An 18,647-nucleotide genomic window follows, 5' to 3' on the forward strand; every position below is an offset into this window, starting at 1 on the left:
CAGCTTCCCTAGTGGCTGGAACTATAGGCATATGCCACCACACCCGGCTAATTTTTGTATGTTTAGTAGAGACAGGGTTTCAAACTCCTGACCTCAGGCGATCTGCCCACCTCGGCCTCCCAAAGTGCGGGGATTACAGGCATGAGCCACTGTGTCCGGCCTACATTGTACTTTTTAATGTAACCTAAGAACAAAGGAATCTTTAATAATCCTTTACCAGCCAGGCACAGTGGCTCATGCCTGTAACCCAGGGCTATGAAAGACTGAGGTGGGAGGATCACTTGAGCCCAGAAATTCAAGACCATTCTGGGCAGCACAGCAAAACGCCATGTCTAAAAAAAAAAAAAAAAAATTATTACCCTTACGTGGTGGCAGATGTGTGTAGTCCTAGCTACTCGGGAGGCTGGGATGGGAGGATCACTTGAGCCCAGGAGTTCGAGGCTACTGCAAGCTATGATCGTGCCACTGCACTCCAGCCTGGGTGATGGAGCAGGACTCTGTCTCAAGAAAAATAATAATAATTCTTTACCCCTGATCATTTTATTTCAGTGAGAAAAAGATAAGGATATATTTAGATAGAATCATTCAAATGCCTTCTAAAGCAGGTACCCAGCAACAGCCACCATGCCTGGCTTCCTGTGACTTTTTTTTTTTTTTTTTTTGAGATGGAGTCTCGCACTGTCGCCCAGGCTGGAGTGCAGTGGCAGGATCTCAGCTCACTGCAAGCTCCGCCTCCTGGGTTCACGCCATTCTCCTGCCTCAGCCTCCCGAGTAGCTGGGACTACAGGTGCCTGCCATCACACCCGGCTAATTTTTTGTATTTTTAGTAGAGACGGGGTTTCACCGTGTTAGCCAGGGTGGTCTCAATCTCCTGACCTCGTGATCCACCCGCCTCGGCCTCCCAAAGCCCTGGGATTACAGGCGTGAGCCACCGCACCTGGCCTCCTGTGACTTTTGACATGACTCCATCAGTCTTTGATAATTTCCTTGCTCTCTGACGCAAGTTGTCTCTGATTTATCTTGTTTCTTTTCTACCCTAGACTTGGAATCATTCATTCTTCTGAGGAAAGCTAAGGGTTCATATTGATTTTTAAAGTAATACCTTTCTTTCTTTCTTTCTTTTGTTATTTCTTTTTTTTTTTTTTTTTTGAGACAAAATCTGGCTCTGTCACCCAGGCTGGAGTGCAGTGGCATGATCATGGCTCACTGCAACCTCTGCCTCCTGGGCTCAAACCATCCCCCCACCTCAGCCTCCTGAGTAGCTGGGACCGCAGGTGTGTGCTACCATGCCTGGCGAATTTTTGTATTTTTGGTAGAGACGAGGTTTCACCATGTTGCCCAGGCTAGTCTTGAACTCCTCAAGCAATCCTGCTGCCTCAGCCTCCCAAAGTGCTAGGATTACAGGCGGGAGCCACCATGCCTGGCCTTAAAATGTTTCTTATAGGTGCCTCTTCCTTCCTATATCACTAAGGCACTTGTACCTAGGAATCCAAGATCCAGATGAGAAATTTATTTAAAATTTTTGATAAACATATGACAAAATATTCAATCTCCAGGATAATGATATTTTTAAAAGATATTCAGTCTCACTAGAAAGCAAAGATATGCAACTGTAAATTTTGTCACTTCTGTGTTGGGTAAATGTTAAAAATTTGAGAATAACCAGCTGGGAAAAGAGTAGAAAAAACTCTCATGCACCAATTATGAGAAAATAAAGATACTACCTTTATTTGGCAAGCAGTATGACAACTGTATCAAAATGTAGACTATCCTTTGATCCATCATTTCCAAATCTAGGAATTTATTCTAAGGAAATAGTTGGAGATATGCATAAAGATATAGGCACAAACCTGATGATTAAAATATTGTTTATAGTAGGGTAAAAGGGAACAACATAAATGATTTCTCCCAAATATATCCCTAGCACCTAACATGCAATATGGTAGGTATCCAATGAATATTTCTTAGGTGAACTAATAAGTGAATATTCAGCTACAAGATGTTGGTTACATAAATGCAGGTGCATCTATAAAATATAATACTTTGCAATCATAGGCTGGGCACAGTGGCTCATGCCTGTAATCCCAACACTTTGAGAGGTCAAGGCAGGAGGACTGCCTGAACCCAGGAATTCAAAACCAGCCTGGGCAACATAGTGAGACTCTATTGCTACAAAAACATTAAAAATTACCTGGGCATGGTGGCCCAGGCCTGTAGTCCCAGTTACTCAGGGGGCGAGGTGGGAGGACTGATTGAGCCCAGGAAGTCAAGGCTGCAGTGAGATCTGTGATCACACCACTGCCCTCCAGGCTGGGTGACAGAGTGAGACCCTATTTCAAACAATAATAATACTTTGCAATCATTGAAAAATGGTGAGGTAGATTTACATTTAATGACTGTGGTAGTCAGAATAATGGTCCCACAAATATGTCCATATGAAAATCCCTGGAACCTGAAAATACTTGCAACTACATGGCAAGGGGGAATTAAGGTTTCAGACAGAACTAAAGTTGCTATTAAACTGGCCTTAAAATGGGGCAATTATCCTGGGTTATCGAGGCAGATATGGTGTAATCACAGAGGTCCTTAAAAGTGGAAGAGGGCGAACCAAAGAGATGGCAGCATGAGAATGACTCAGCTGAAGCTGCTGGCTTTGAAGATGGGGGAAGAAAGCCATGAACCAAGTAATGTAGGCTTCCTCTAGAAGCTGGAAACAGAAAGGAAATGGATTCTCTCCTGGAGTTTCCAGAAAGGAATGCAGTCCTGCCAACAATCTGACTTTAGCCCATTTTCAGACTTCTGACCTATAGAATTGTAAGATAAAATTTGTGTTGTTTTAAGCCACTAAATTTGTGATAACTTGTCACAGCAACAATAGGAAACTAATAACACTACAGAAACATTTATAAGATATACTGATAAGTCTTAAAAGTAGGTTACAAAATAACTTTGTGTTGTCAATATAGTTTGAATGTATCCTCCAAAACTCATATGCTAGAAACTTAATCCCCACTGCAACAGTGTTAAAAGGTAGGATCTTTTGGGAGGTGTGTAGGTCATGAGGGTTCAGCCCCCATGAATGGATTAATGCCACTATGAAAAGGGCTTTTGGGAGTGGGTTTGCTGTCTCTTGCTCTTCTGCCTTCCTTCATGGGAGAACTCAGCAAGAAAGCACTCAGATGCTGGTGCCTTGATTTTGGTCTTCCCAGCCTTCAGAACTGTGAGATAATAACTTTCTGTTCATTATAAGTTACCCAGTCACAGGTATTCTGTTATAACAGAACAAAATGGACTAAGACACATGTGATTTTATTTGTGCATATATATTTGTATATGCATAGAGATGTCAAGAAGGATACTCATGAAAAGTTAAATTTAGACTTTTATTAATAATCATTATACATCTATCTATGAGTAGCTGAAGAAAAAATATTTTCTTCTGGTATAACCAAAAGACTGGAAGAGGGTTTAGTGGCATAGTTTCAGTGGAAGGAGAAATGACTACCCAATGGTCTTACGGACCCAGTGAACCCACAGTAAGATGGACTTTGGCCAGGACTGCACTTATTACCTTGTCTGCCAACTCCAACAAAGGGGACCAGGATGACATTTTGGGTCTCTGTGTATAAATGCTAACTAAAACCCTGTGTCTCATAATCCTCAAAATAGCTGGATATTCCCTAGTGTACTGTCCCTGAGCAAATGGCGATAGGTCCTTTTGGGAAAGGACTGAGGATATCATTAATGTACATGTATATGGTAGTCATTACATTGCTGTATACATTTGCCAACACTCATAGAAATGTATGTTTTAAATAGGTGGGGTTTTTTGTATAATAAAGCTATTTTTGAGGGAGTGGAGTGAGAGTTGAGAAATTACTATTGGGTACAATATTCACTATTCAGGTGATGGGTACATTAAAAGCTCAGACATCACCACTATTCAGTATATGCATGTAAGAAACCTGGACTTGAAATTCAAAAGATCATAGAGGCTACTGTGGGCAATAATAAGCCAATAAATTGGAAAACCTAGAAGAAATTGATAAATTCCTAGACACATACAACCTACCAAAATTGAACCATGAAGAAATCCAAAACCTAAACAGACCAATAATAAGTAACAGAATCAAAGCCATAATAAAAAGTCTTCTAGCAAAGAAAGGCCCAGGACCCAATGGCTTCACTAATGAATCTTACCAAACATTTAAAAAAGAACAAATACCAGTCCTATTCAAACTATTTCAAAAAAGAGAAGAGGAAGAAATATTTCCAAACTCATTCTATGAGGCCAATATTACCTTGATACCAAAACCAGACAAAGACACATCAAAAAAAGAAAACTACAGGACAGTATCTCTGATGAACATGGATGCAAAAATCCTCAACCAAATACTAGTAAACAAAATTTAACAACACATTAAAAATATCATTCATCTTGACCAAGTGAGATTTATCCCAGGAATGCAAGGATGGTTCAATAGATGCAAATCAATCAATGGGATACATCATAACAACAGAATGAAGAACAAAAACCATGTGACTATTTCAACTGATGGTGAAAAGAATTTCATAAAATTCAGTATCCCTTCATGATTAAAAACAACCTCAAAAAACTGAGTATAGAAGGAACACACCTCAACACAATAAAAGCCATATATGACAGACCCACAGCTAGTATCATATTGAATGGGGAAAATGGAAAGCCTTTCCTCTAAGATCTAGAACAAGACAAGGATGCCCACTTTCACCAATGTTTTTCAACATAGTACTGGAATTCCTAGCTAGAACAATCAGATAAGAGAAATAAATAAATTGTGTCCAAAGTAGAAAAGAATAAGTCAAATTATCCTTGTCTGCAGATGATATGATCTTATATTTGGAAAAACCTAAAGACTCCACCAAAAAAAACCATTAGAACTCATAAATTCAATAAAGGTGCACCAGTACCATTTCTACATGCCAACAGCAAACAATCTGAAAATGAAATCAAGAAAGTAATTCCATTTACAATAGCTACAAAGAAAATGAAATACCTAGGAATTAACATAACTAAAGTAGTGAAATATCTCTACAATAAAAACTATAAAACATTGATGCAAGAAATTGAAGAGGACACACACAAAAATGGAAAGAGATGCCATGTTCATGGATTGGAAGAATCAATATTATTAAAATGTCCATACTATTCAAAGCAATCTACAAATTCAGTGCAATCCTATCAAAATACCGATGACATTCTGCACAGAAATAGAAAAAAAAAAATCCTAAAATTTTTGTGGAATACAAAAGACCCAGAATGGCCAAAGCTATCTTGAGAGAAAAGAACAAAACTGGAGGAATCACAGTACCTGACTTCTAAATATATACCTGACTCCAGAGCTATAGTAACCAAAACAGCATGGTACTGGCATAAAAACAGACACATAGACCAATGGAGCACAATAGAGAACCAAGAAATAAATCCATACATCTATAGTGAACTCATTTTTGACAAAGGTGCCAAGAATATATATTGGAGAAAGGACAGTCTCTTCAATAAATGGTACTGGGAAAACTGGATATCCACATGCAGAAGAATGAAACTAGACTCCCATCTCTCACCCTATACAAAAATCAAATCAAAATGGATTAAAGACTTAAATCTAAGACCTCAGACAAGGAAACTACTACAAGAAAACATGGGGAAACTCTCCAGGGCATTGGTATGGGCAAAGATTTCTTGAGTAATACCCCACAAGCACAGGCAACCAAAGCAAAAATGGAGAAATGGGATCACGTCAAGTGAAAAAAGCTTCTGCATAGCAAAGGAAACAATCGACAAAGTGAAGTGACAGCCCACAGAATGGAGAAAATATTTGCCAACTATCCATCTGACAAAGGATTAATAACCAGAATATAGAAGGAGTTCAGGACCAGATGTGGTGGCTCATGCCTATAATCCCAGCAATTTAGGAGGCTGAGGTGGGTGGATCATGCAGTCAAGAGTTCGAGACCAGCCTGGCCAATATGGTGAAACTTTGCATCTACTAAAAATACAAAAATTAGCCGGGGTTGGTGGCGTGCACCTGTTGTCCCAGCTACTCGGGAGGCTGAGGCAGAAGAATCGCTTGAACCCAGGAGGCAGAGGTTGCAGTGAGCCGAGACCGTGCCACTGCACTCCAGCCTGGGTGACAGAGTGAGACTCCATCTCAAAAAAAAAAAAAAAAAAAAAAAAGAAGGAGCTCAAACAACTCAATAGGGGAAAAAAATGTAATAATCCAATTTGAAAATGGGCAAAAGATCTGAATGGACATTTCTTGAAGACATACAAATGACAAATGGGTACAAGAAAAGGTACTCAACATCATTGATCATCAGAGAAATGCAAATTAAAATTAGAGTGAGAGATCATCTCACCCCCTTAAAGTGGCTTTTATGCAAAAGACAGGCAACAACGAATGCTGGAGAGGATGTGGAGAAAAGGGACACTCCTACGCTGTTAGTGGGAATGTAAATTACCACAACCACTATGGAGAACAGTTTGGAAGTTCCTCAAAAAACTAGAAACAGGATGACCATATGATCCAGCAATCTCACTGCTAGGTATATGCCCAAAAGAAAGGAAATCAGTTTATCAAAGAGACATCTGCACACTCCTGTTTATTGCAGCACTATTTACAATAGCCGAAATTTGAAAGCAGCCTAAGTGTCCATCAACAGACAAATGGATAAAGAAAATGTGATACATATGCACAATAGAGGACAATTTAGCCATACATAGAATGAGATCCCATCACTTGCAACAGCATGGATGGAACTGGAGGTCATTATGTTAAGTGAAATAAGCCAGGCATGGGAAGACAAACTTCACATGTTCTCACTTATTTGTGGGAGCTAGAAGTTAAAACACTTGAACTCATGGAGATAGAGAGTAGAATGATGGGTTACTAGAGGCTGGAAAGGATATGGGTGGGGCACACTGTGGGGATGGTTAATGGGTACAAAAAAATAGAAAGAGTGAATAAGATCTAGTGTTTGATAGCACAACAGGTGCTAAAAATAAAAATAGCCAGGCACAGTGTTGTAGGGCTCTAGTTCCAGCTACACAGGAGACAGACAAGAGGATCCCTTGAGCCCAGGAGTTCAAGGCTGCAGTGAGCTGTGATCATACCACTGCACTCCAGCCTGGGCAATACAGCAAGACCCTGTCTCAAAAAATAAAATAATAATAATAATAATTTAGTTGTACATTTTAAAATAACAAAAAGAATATAATTGGATTGTTTTTAACACAAAGGATAAGTGCTCAGGGTAATGAATACCCCCATTTACCCCCATTTACAATGTGATTATTACACATTGTATCCTTGTGTATGAGATATCAAAGTATCTCATGTGCCCCGTAAATGTATACACCTACTATGAACCCACAAAAATAAAAAATTATAAGGCCGGGCGCGGTGGCTCACGCTTGTAATCCCAGCACTTTGGGAGGCCGAGGCGGGCGGATCATGAGGTCAGGAGATCGAGACCATGGTGAAACCCCGTCTCTACTAAAAATACAAAAAATTAGCCGGGCGTGGTGGCGGGCGCCTGTAGTCCCAGCTACTCGGAGAGGCTGAGGCAGGAGAATGGCGTGAACCCGGGAGGCGGAGCTTGCAGTGAGCCGAGATTGCGCCACTGCACTCCAGCCTGGGCGACAGAGCGAGACTCCGTCTCAAAAAAAAATAAAAAATAAAAAATAAAAAAAATAAAAAAATAAATAAAAATAAAAATAAAAAATTATAAAAAAGAAACCTGTACTTATACTCCCTAAATATATAAATATTAAAAAAAAACTATAAAGCTATTTTTTAAATCCCAGGTTTAATTTACTTTTTCCAATCTTATTAGTGCTCAGTCTCCATGATCACAACTACTAACCAGAGACTAGAATTAGACCTAGGCATCATTCCAGGGTGTCCATGAAATTGAAAAAGAAAATGATAGGAACACCAGAGACAAAGAGAACTCAATCATGGGGGGAGATGGCACAAGTTGCAAACGATCAAAAATCACATCAACAAATGACATCGGACTTTTTTTTTTTGAGACGAAGTTTTGCTCTTGTTGCCCAGGCTGGAGTGCAATGGCAGGATCTCAGCTCACTGCAACCTCCGCCTCCCAGATTCAAGCGATTCTCCTGCCTCAGGCTCCTGAGTAGCAGGAATTACAGGCACCTGCCACCACGCCTGGCTAATTTTTTGTATTTTTAGTAGAGACAGGGTTTCACCATGTTGGACAGCCTGGTCTTGAACTCCTGACCTCAGGTGATCCACCTGCCTCGGCCTCCCAAAGTTCTAGGATTACAGGCATGAGCCACCATGCCTGGCCAACATCAGACTTCTCAGTAGCAACTCTGGACACTAAAATAATGATGCGATGCCTTAAGAATTCTGAGGAAAATATATTTCCAACTAAAAACTGTCATTCAAATATGTAGTAGAACAAATATCTTTTCAGACATGTATATAGCATAAAATTATTTCCTGAATAAGGTACTCCATCAAAAATAGGGGAACAAATTCAGGGAAAAAGACATGGCACATAAGAAACAAGGGCTCCAACTTGAGTACAAGAGAGATGAAGGGACTACCCTGACTAATGGTGGGGACATATTTCAAGACAGGTCAGAAGGCTCTAAGATAGGCTCAAGCAAGATTAAATACACAAATACCTCATTTATCAACACTTCAATAACATGTTTATTAACATTGTGAGAGTTTGGAGATGAGTTACATAGAAAACTAAGCAAATGAGAAGACAGTTAGAAGGTGTACAAGAAACGAAAAGTATTCATAAGATACTTCATGGATCAGCCGTAAAAAGTATTTATTTGGTCCTAAAACTGTAAGCACTGAACACTGATTCAACCAAAAATTGACCCAACTGTATTAGGAGGATGGGGAGATAGGAACTATCCATGTGTGGGGGTTATGTGTGTGTGAGAGAGAGTGTGTGGGCACCAAATCCTCATATTTCATTGCAATATGATAGATGCAATGCATTTAGACTGAAACTCTCATATTTATTTCTGAGAAGCAGAGGAAGCTGAGCAAAGCAAAGAATCACAGAGACAAGCCATATTTGTAGGAAGCACTTTGCCCTGCAGAAGAGAAGACATCATTGTGAACAGTTCCACAGCTGCTTATCAAATAGGATGGAGAAGAGTAAATGCAAAATTCAGAGTCAGGTAAATGCCCGCTAAATAGGTGGGCACATGGCTCTGGGGTCCCCCTACAAGTATATTCATCAAAATAGCTGGTCCAGGAAAACTCTTCCTCAAAGATGAGCAACTACACAGACAACACAGCTGAGAGTCTATAGAAAATTAACAGAAGAGAAAAAAAAACAGAAGGGAAAGGAACAAAAAAATCAAATGGCGGACAGAGAATATCAATAGAAAATAGATAACCAGAATATTCATGTATAGGAAAGCTATCACCAAACATTTTACTCTGACAGTGTATTAGTCTGTTCTTGCATTGCTGTAAAGAAATACCTAAGAATGGGTAATTTATAAAGAAAAGAGGTTTAATTGGCTCATAGTTCTGGAGGCTGTAGAGGAAGTCTGGCAGCATCTGCTTGCCTTGCGGGGAACCCTCAGGAAACTTACAATTATGGTAGCAGGCGAAGGAGGAAGGGGGAAGCAGGTTCATCTTATATGGCCACAGCAAGAGGAAGAGAAGCAGGGGAGGTGGCACACACATTTAAACAACCAGATCTCGTGAGAACTCACCACACAGTGCCAAGCGGGGGATTATGCTAAACCATTCATGAGAACTCTGCCCCCATGCACCAGTCACCTCCCTTACCTCCAGCAGTAGGGATGACATTTCAGCATGAGATTTGGGTGGGGACACAGATCCAAACCATATCGGACAGAAAGGTAGAAAGTAGTGTTAGTACATTGATATTAGGTCGGTGCGAAAGTAATTGTGGTTTTTGCCATTGCTTTCAATGACAAAAAATGCAATTACTTTTGCATCAACTTAATATATTTAAGATATCATTTAAAGGTGATAAATCAAATAGTAGGACGGAATGTATTTTGCAATACCAAGTTAAACACAAAATGTAGAAAAAAACCCACCAATTTCATCATTGAATTATAGTATGAAATGACAGATGTTTCCAAAAATTAAAGGTTAAAGGCATAGAGTAAGACCCTGTCTCAAAAAAAAATAATAATTTAATTGTACATTTTAAAATAACAAAAAGAATATAATTGGATTTTTGTAACATGAAAGATAAATGCTAGAACAAAAATATAAACCTTCCAAATTATTGGAAGTAACATACACAAAATAAAGCAAATGGAGAAGCTCATGGAGGATTTTTTTTAAGGCTTAAAGGAGAGAGAATGACATAAAATAATGTGATAGATCTATGCTCAAACATACCTCTGGTGTCAAAAATGCAAATAGGCTGAACTCACCTATTAAAAGAAAAAGATTGGCAAATTGGACCACAAAGCAAAATCTAACTCTGTGCTGTTACTTCTACTCAGAACAAAGTGATGCATAAACGTTGTTAATAAAAAGATGGGCACTAGTACGATTAGGCAAATGCAAATAAAAAGAGCAGGTGTCACAATCAAACAAGGTTGAATCCGGGTCAAAATCATTAAGCAAGTCAAAGAAACACACGTTGAATGATAAAGGATCCATTTCTCAATGAAGATATAGCAGTTATGAATATGTAGCAAATAAAATGGCATCAATATTCAAAAACAAAAATGGTAAGAGTCACAAGGACAGTAGTAACAGAAGATTACAGGTCATGAGAGTTGACATGAAGAAAGGAGTAAAGCTTATAGGCAATCTAAATATCACAAATAATAAAGAATAGATTGTAAATATAGCTTATGCCTTGAAAACAAAGAATAGGATCCATAGCATGTTCAATAAAACTGGCTGTACCTTAGGTCACAAGAAAATAACACTAAACACTTACACAGCTTACTATGCCCCAGCCATCCTTCTAAGCAATTCGTGTATGTTAACTCACTTAATTCCAGCAACTTTTAAAAGTACATATATTATGATTCCCATTTTGCAGGTGGGGAGACTAAGGCACAGAATGGTTACCTCACTTTTGCCAAGATTGCAGGGAGCGTGCTAGTGAGCAGCAGAGCTGGAGTTTAACCCAGGCGGCCTCACTCCCAATCTGCTCTTAACCACTAGGCCAGAGACTTTTTTCAATGAAGTCTCAAAAGTAGAACCGCTGCAGATAGTTTCCAATCACAATGCCCTAAAAGCAGAAGTTAATAGTAAAAACAAAAAAGCTTAAGAACTCTGCCACCTAAAATTTAAAAAGAAAAAAATAAATGAACGAACCAACCAATCACCCAAAGAAACAAACAGTTAACAAACAAAAACTACCCTTTAAGTTTTGGGTAAAAGACAATCCAAACTGGACTAGAGTTAAAGCTCAGAAGGTAAGGTCTTTAATTTTTATATTAATAAACAAAAAAATAAAAATGAATGACTTAAGGATCTTATCAAGAGGTTATAAAAAATAATTGAAATAAAAATAAGGAATCCACAAAGAAAAATAAAATGAAATTAATGAATTTACAAACAGAAAAAATGGTACTACCAATAAATACGTGAAGGAGCTGGTTCTTTGAATAAAAGGTAAACCAATAAAACAGAAGAGCCTTTAAACAATCAAAAGAAACGAAAACATATAAAATATTATAGATCTTAGAAAAATTCACAGAAGTGGAAAATCCTGGTTAGAGAGTATGAACGTTTATAATTTTGACAGATACTGCTGATTTGCCATATACAGAAGATTTTTCCAATTTCCATCTCCACCAGCAATGAATGCAACTGATTGTTTCCTCACATGTTCAGCAACGCAGTATTAGCCATTTTTACAATGTGTCAACCTAAAAGATGAAAAGTAGTGCCTCTGTATAGTATTATAGATAAATGTCTATTTTGTTTTGTTTTGTTTTGTGGTTATAGTCTTTGCCAGAATTGGAATCTGTTTTGCTTGAGTCATGATAAGAAGTTGGAAGGTTTTCTTCCATGCTGTATTACTTTAAATAATATTAAACCTATTTTTCTATAAATGCTTGGTTGGATTCCCCTGTAAAACTGTCTGGTCCTAGTTTTTTTGTTTTGTTTTGTTTTGTTTTTGAGACAGGGTCTCACTCTGTCGCCCAGGCTGGAGTGCTGAGGCGTGATCATGGTTCACTGCAGCCTTGAACTCCTGGGCTCAAGTGATCCTCCCACCTCAGCTTCCCAGGTAGTTAGGACTACAGGCATGCACCACCATGCCTGGACAGTTTTTTAAAAATTTATGTAGAGAGAGGGTCTTGCTATGTTGCACAGATTGCTCTTGAACTCCTGGCCTCAAGCAATCTGGCCTCAAGCAATCTTCCCAAGCAATCTTCCCACCTTGGCCTCCCAAAGTACTGAGAATACAGGGCAACATTCTTGATTTCTTTTATAGTAACTGGTCTGGATTTTCTGTCTTTTCTGAAACCAGTTTTGTTATCCTTTTTTATGGATAAGCCATCACTGTAATTCACATTTTTACACAAAGCATCCTGAATCTTTTTTTTTTTTTTTTTTTTTGAGACAAGAGTCTTGCTCTGTCACCCAGGCTGGAGTGCAGTGGCGCAATCTTGGCTCACTGCAACCTTTGCCTCCTGGGTTCAAGTGATTCTCCTGCCTCAGCCGCCCGAGTAGCTGGGATTATAGGTGTTTGCCACCATGCCTGGCTAATTTTTATATTTTTAGTAGAGAAGGGATTTCAGGCGTTTGCCACCATGCCTGGCTAATTTTTGTATTTTTAGTAGAGACGTGATTTCACCATGTCAGCCAGGCTGGTCTCACACTCCTGACCTCGTGATCTGCCCGCCTTGGCCTCCCAAAGTATTGGGATTACAAGCGTGAGCTACCGCGCCTGGCTCTTTTTTTTTTCTTTTTGAGACAGAGTTTCGCTCTGTCCCCCAGGCTGGAGTACAGTGGAATCTTGGCTCACTGCAACCTCCACCTCCAGGGTTCAAACGATTCTCCTGCCTCAGCCTCATGAGTAGCTGGGATTACAGGTGCCTGCCACCAGGCCCGGCTAAATTTTTTTTATATTTTTAGTAGAGATGGGGTTTTGCCATGTTGGGCAGGCTGGTCTAGAACTCCTAACCTCTAAGTGATCTGCCCTCCTCGGCCTCCCAAAGTGCTGGGATTACAGGCGTGAGCCACTGTGCCCAGCCCATCCTGCATTGTTTTGTTCTGCTATCTCATGTTGTAAACATCAGATGGATTGCCTGACAGGCCCCTTACCCTTTCTTGGAATAGCATCCTGCCCCCTAAGCCCCTTCCACCTAATCAGAAGCTCCTGGTAGCCATACCTTTCCTCACAGTTGTTTGACCTAGGAGTGAGCCTTGGCCTCCCAAAGTACTGGGATTACAGGCATGAGCCACCGAGCCGGCCTAAAAATTTTAAAAGATGCAAATGTTCTGCTATCAGAGTTTGCTCCAAGGCTAAACAAGCACAGCTGGGCTGTCTCTATAGTTAAATCTACGGGTCTCTCTTCTGTTTCTAAGACTGTCCCAAAATAGGTCAATCACAGATCCTTCCCTAGAATTTTGGAGGTAGGTGTAAGGGTCTCCAGTCTTAGTCTGGACTGGTCCCTTCAACAAAGAAGGTATTTTTTAAAATTGCTAATTATAATAAGGCCATATTTTTAACCATGTAACTTGGGGAGTAGAGAAAACTAATCCACAGAGAGGAGAACAGAATGAAGTAGATCTTAGATGTATAAATGAGACAGAGATAAAATTGCCTGGAATCCATATGATTTTTTAAATTCCCAATTCTGGTTCCATATTCTTGGGACCTGACTGCAATCCTTCCCTTGGATTCTGGGAGATATCCCTACCTCTGCTATAAAAACTCTTCTGTTTAAACTAGCTTAAGTTGATTTTATAGTGCACGCAACCAAAAATTCTAACATATTCTTCATTTCTAATTCCCACTGCCCCTCTTCTGGCTGTGTTCTGTCGGAGCAGCTCACTCCACCTTCCCAGGCTGTTGAGTTCATCTCTAAACTATAGTCATGCCTGCCTCTTTTCTTTCCCTTCTTTCTCTTCTTTCCTTCTTTCTTTCTTTCTTTCTTTCTTTCTTTCTTTCTTTTATTTTTATTTTTTTTTATTTTTATTTTCTTTGAGTCAGAGTCTCACTCTGTCACCCAGGCTGGAGTGTAGTGGCAAGCCCTCGGCTCACTGCAACCTCTGCCTCCGGGGTTCACGCCGTTCTCCTGCCTCAGCCTCCCGAGTAGCTGGGACTACAGGCGCCCACCACCACGCCCGGCTAATTTTTTTTTTTGTATTTTTAGTAGAGACGAGGTTTCACCATGTCGGCCAGGCTAGTCTTGAACTCCTGACCTCGTGATCCGCCCATCTCGGCCTCCCAAAGTGCTGGGATTACAGGCGTGAGCCACCGCGCCCGGCCGTCTTTCTTTCTTTCTTTCTTTCTTTCTTTCTTTCTTTCTTTCTTTCTTTCTTTCTTTCTTTCTTTCTTTCTTTCTTTCTTTTTCTCTCTTTCTCTCTTTCTTTCTCGGAGTCTCGCTCTGTCACCCAGGCTGGAGTGCAGTGGCATGATCTCAGCTCACTGAAACCTCCACCTCCTGGGTTCAAGCAATTCTCCTGCCTCAGCCTCCTGAGTAGCCGGGACTATAGGCATGTGCCACCATGCCCGGCTAATTTTTGTATTTTTAGTAGAGGTGGGGTTTCACCATGTTGGCCAGGCTGGTCTCAAACTCCTGACCTCAGGTGATCCACCCGCCTCGGCCTCCCAAAGTGCTGGGATTACAGGTGTGAGCCACCATGCCCAGCCATGCCTGCCCTTTTCTATTTATCCATATTCTCATCAAGTCCCCATTTCCTCCATCAAGTTTTCTCTGACTATTCTAAATTTCATTGATTTCTCCCTCCTCTGAATTTCCATGTTGCATTTATATATTGGAAGAGCTGAAAAATGTTACCCCAGCTATGCCAAATAACACTCAAAGCTTTTTAAATCTCAAGCCTCTGAGTGAATTTCACATGGAATCTTTTAGTCTTCCTGCTTCTGCAGTGAAATTCCCACAGCCTTGACCCATGGTTACAATCTCATCAACCTATTCAAGACTAAATTGGCTGGGCGCGTTGGCCCACGCCTGTAATCCCAGCACTTTGGGAGGCCGAGGCAGGTGGATCACCTGAGGTCAAGAGTTCAAGACCAGCCTGGCCAACAGGGCGAAACTCTGTCTCTACTAAAAATACAAAAAAAAAGATAGGCGGGCGTGGTGGCAGCCACTTGTAATCTCAGCTACTGGGGAGGCTGAGGCAGGAGAATCACTTGAACCTGGGAAGCGGAGGTTGCAGTGAGCCAAGATCGCGCCATTGCACTCCAGCCTGGGCAACAAGAGTGAAATTCCATCTCAAAACAAAACAAAACAAACAAAAAAACCCAGGACTAAATCTACTATTAATTTATTATTTCACCACTTCCAGCACAATTTGCAACAAAACAAGTTTTGCTCAAGGGAACTGTTCAACATTAATTAAAAAACAAAATTAATATACTTTATAAGCATAAAAACTGAATGTACATAAAATGTCCATTATAAGTTCACAGTATAAACAAATGGTGGTATATTCATAAATGGAATACTATACAGCAGGAAAAAGGATAAACTACTGATGATATGCAGTAACATGAATTTCAAAACCATTGTGTTGAGAGACAGAAGCCAGACATAATATATAAATACATATTGCAATGATTCCATGAATGTAAGTTTCAAGAACAGGCAAAACTTATCTGTGGTGATGGATGTCAGAATGGTTACCTCTGGGAGCATATGGACTGGAAAGGGGAAAGATGGCCCTTTAGAGGTGATGGAAATCTTATATATCTTGAATGGATAGTGGTTAAAGGAATGTGTGCAAAGGGTAAAATTCATCAAGTTGTATGCATCTTTCTGTAAGTCTAGAATCCCTTAATTAAAAAAAAATTTTTTTTCTTTTTTAGACAGAGTCTCACTTTGTCACCCAGGCCTGGAGGGCAGTGGCACAATCTCTGCCCAACTGATTCTCCTGCCTCAGCCTCCCAAGTAGCTGGGACTACAGGTGTGAGCCACCATGCCAGGCTAATTTTTTTTTTTTTTTTTTGAGAGGGAGTCTTGTTCTGTCACCCAGGCTGGAGTGCAGTGGTGCAATCTTGGCTCACTGCCAGCTCCGCCTCTCAGGTTCACGCCATTCTCCTGCCTCAGCCTTCTGAGTAGCTGGGACTACAGGCGCCCGCCACCACGCCTGGCTAATTTTTTGTATTTTTAGTAGAGATGGGGTTTCACCATGTTAGCCAGGATGGTCTCGATCTCCTGACCTCATGATCCGCCTGCCTCGGCCTCCCAAAGTGCTGAGATTACAGGTGTGAGCCACAGCGTCGGTTTTTTTTTTGTTTTTTAAACTAGAAATGGGGTTTCACCATGTTGGTCAGGCTGGTCTCGAACTCCTGACCTCAGGTGATCCTCCTGCCTTGGCCTCCCAAAGTACTGGGATTACAGGCATGAGCCACCCTGCCGGCCTAAAAATTTTAAAAGATGCAAATGTTCTGCTATCAGAGTTTGCCCCAAGGCTAAACAAGCACAGCTGGGCTGTCTCCATAGTTAAATCTACAGGTCTCTCTTCTGTTTCTAAAACTGCGCCACATAATATCCCTTTTGAGATCAGTTTTCAGTGTCGTAAATATACACCAAGAGATTTTTTTTATGAATTCTTATATACATACACATACATAGATACATGCATATACAAATAATACATTAGTTCTCCCTTTTAACAAAATGTTCCTTTTTTTATTCTAATGGTAGTATATTAAATAATAGTCTGCATATTCCTTTTTTCACTTAATAGATTTTGGTAATTAATGTTTTAAAAGATTGCATAGAATTCGATTGCATCAAAATAAGAGACATGTACACCAAAATCATTTTTTGAAATACATCATCTTTTGGCAAAGATTAAAACATTTGATAACATAAGTTGCCAAGGGGATTGGGAAATACAGTCCCTCATGTATTGCCAGTGGAATATAAATCAGTACTTTCTATGGAAGGCAATTTATCAAAGTTAGAAATACACATATTATTTTGTTCAGCAATTGAGTTAGGTTGAACATATTTCATTCGTATAAGAGCCTCATATTTCCTTTCTTGTGAACTATTTGTTCATATCTTTCTCCATTTTTCTTTTCTTTTTTTTTTTTTTTTTTTTGAGACGGAGTCTCGCTCTGTCACCCAGGCTGGAGTGCAGTGACTCAATCTCGGCTCACTGCAAGCTCCGCCTCCCGGGTTCACGCCATTCTTCTGCCTCAGCCTCTCCGAGTAGCTGGGACTACAGGCGCCCGCCACCACACCCGGCTAATTTTTTGTATTTTTAGTAGAGACGGGGTTTCACCGTGGTCTCGATCTCCTGACCTCGTGATCCACCCGCCTCGGCCTCCCAAAGTGCTGGGATTACAAGCGTGAGCCACTGCGCCCGGCCTATCTTTCTCCATTTTTCTAAGAGGTTATTGTTGTTTCTTTGATCTGCAGGAATTCTTTATAGATTAGGGAAATTTACTCTTTGTGAAATGTATTGTAATTTTTTTTTCCAGTTTTGTCATTAGTCTTTTGATTAATGCTATTGAAGCAGTTGAAATTATCAGTCATACTTGGAAAGGTCTTTCTTAGTCTGTTATTTTTTTAATCTCAGCCTATTTCTTTTTATTTTTTTATTTTTTATTTTTTTATTTTTTATTATACTTTAGGGTTTTAGGGTACATGTGCACAATGTGCAGGTTTGTTACATATGTATCCATGTGCCATGTTGATTTCCTGCACCCATTAACTCGTCATTTAGCATTAGGTGTATCTCCTAATGCTGTCCCTCCCCCCTCCCCCCACCCCACAACAGTCCCTGGAGTGTGATGTTCCCCTTCCTGTGTCCATGAGTTCTCATTGTTCAATTCCCACCTATGAGTGAGAACATGCGGTGTTTGGTTTTTTGTCCTTGTGATAGTTTACTGAGAATGATGTTTTCCAGTTTCATCCATGTCCCTACAAAGGACACGAACTCATCATTTTTTATGGCTGCATAGTATTCCATGGTGTATATGTGCCACATTTTCTTAATCCAGTCTATCGTTGTTGGACATTTGGGTTGGTTCCAACTCTTTGCTATTGTGAATAGTGCCACAATAAACATACGTGTGCATGTGTCTTTATAGCAGCATGATTTATAGTCCTTTGGGTATATACCCAGTAATGGGATGATTCTCAGCCTATTTCTTCTAGAAATATTATAACTTCTTTTTTCTATTTAAAACATTTATTCACTAGAAATTTATCCTTTTGTAAGGTGTGAGATAGAATTTTATTCTAGTCTAGATAATTACCTATTTGTCTTAAGCTATTTATTGAATAATCTAAGCTTTCCTCACTGATTTGAAATGCTTGCATATTCAACCAGAAAAAGACAGGAACCATAATAGAAATATGAATAATGATTATAAACAGGCAATTTACACAAGAAGAAACTTAAAAGACTAGCAGATATATGAAGAGATGCTCAAATTCCTTAGTC

This window comes from Hylobates moloch, unplaced genomic scaffold, assembly GCF_009828535.3.
Source record: "Hylobates moloch isolate HMO894 unplaced genomic scaffold, HMol_V3 SCAFFOLD_1, whole genome shotgun sequence".
Taxonomy (NCBI): Eukaryota; Metazoa; Chordata; class Mammalia; order Primates; family Hylobatidae; genus Hylobates; species Hylobates moloch.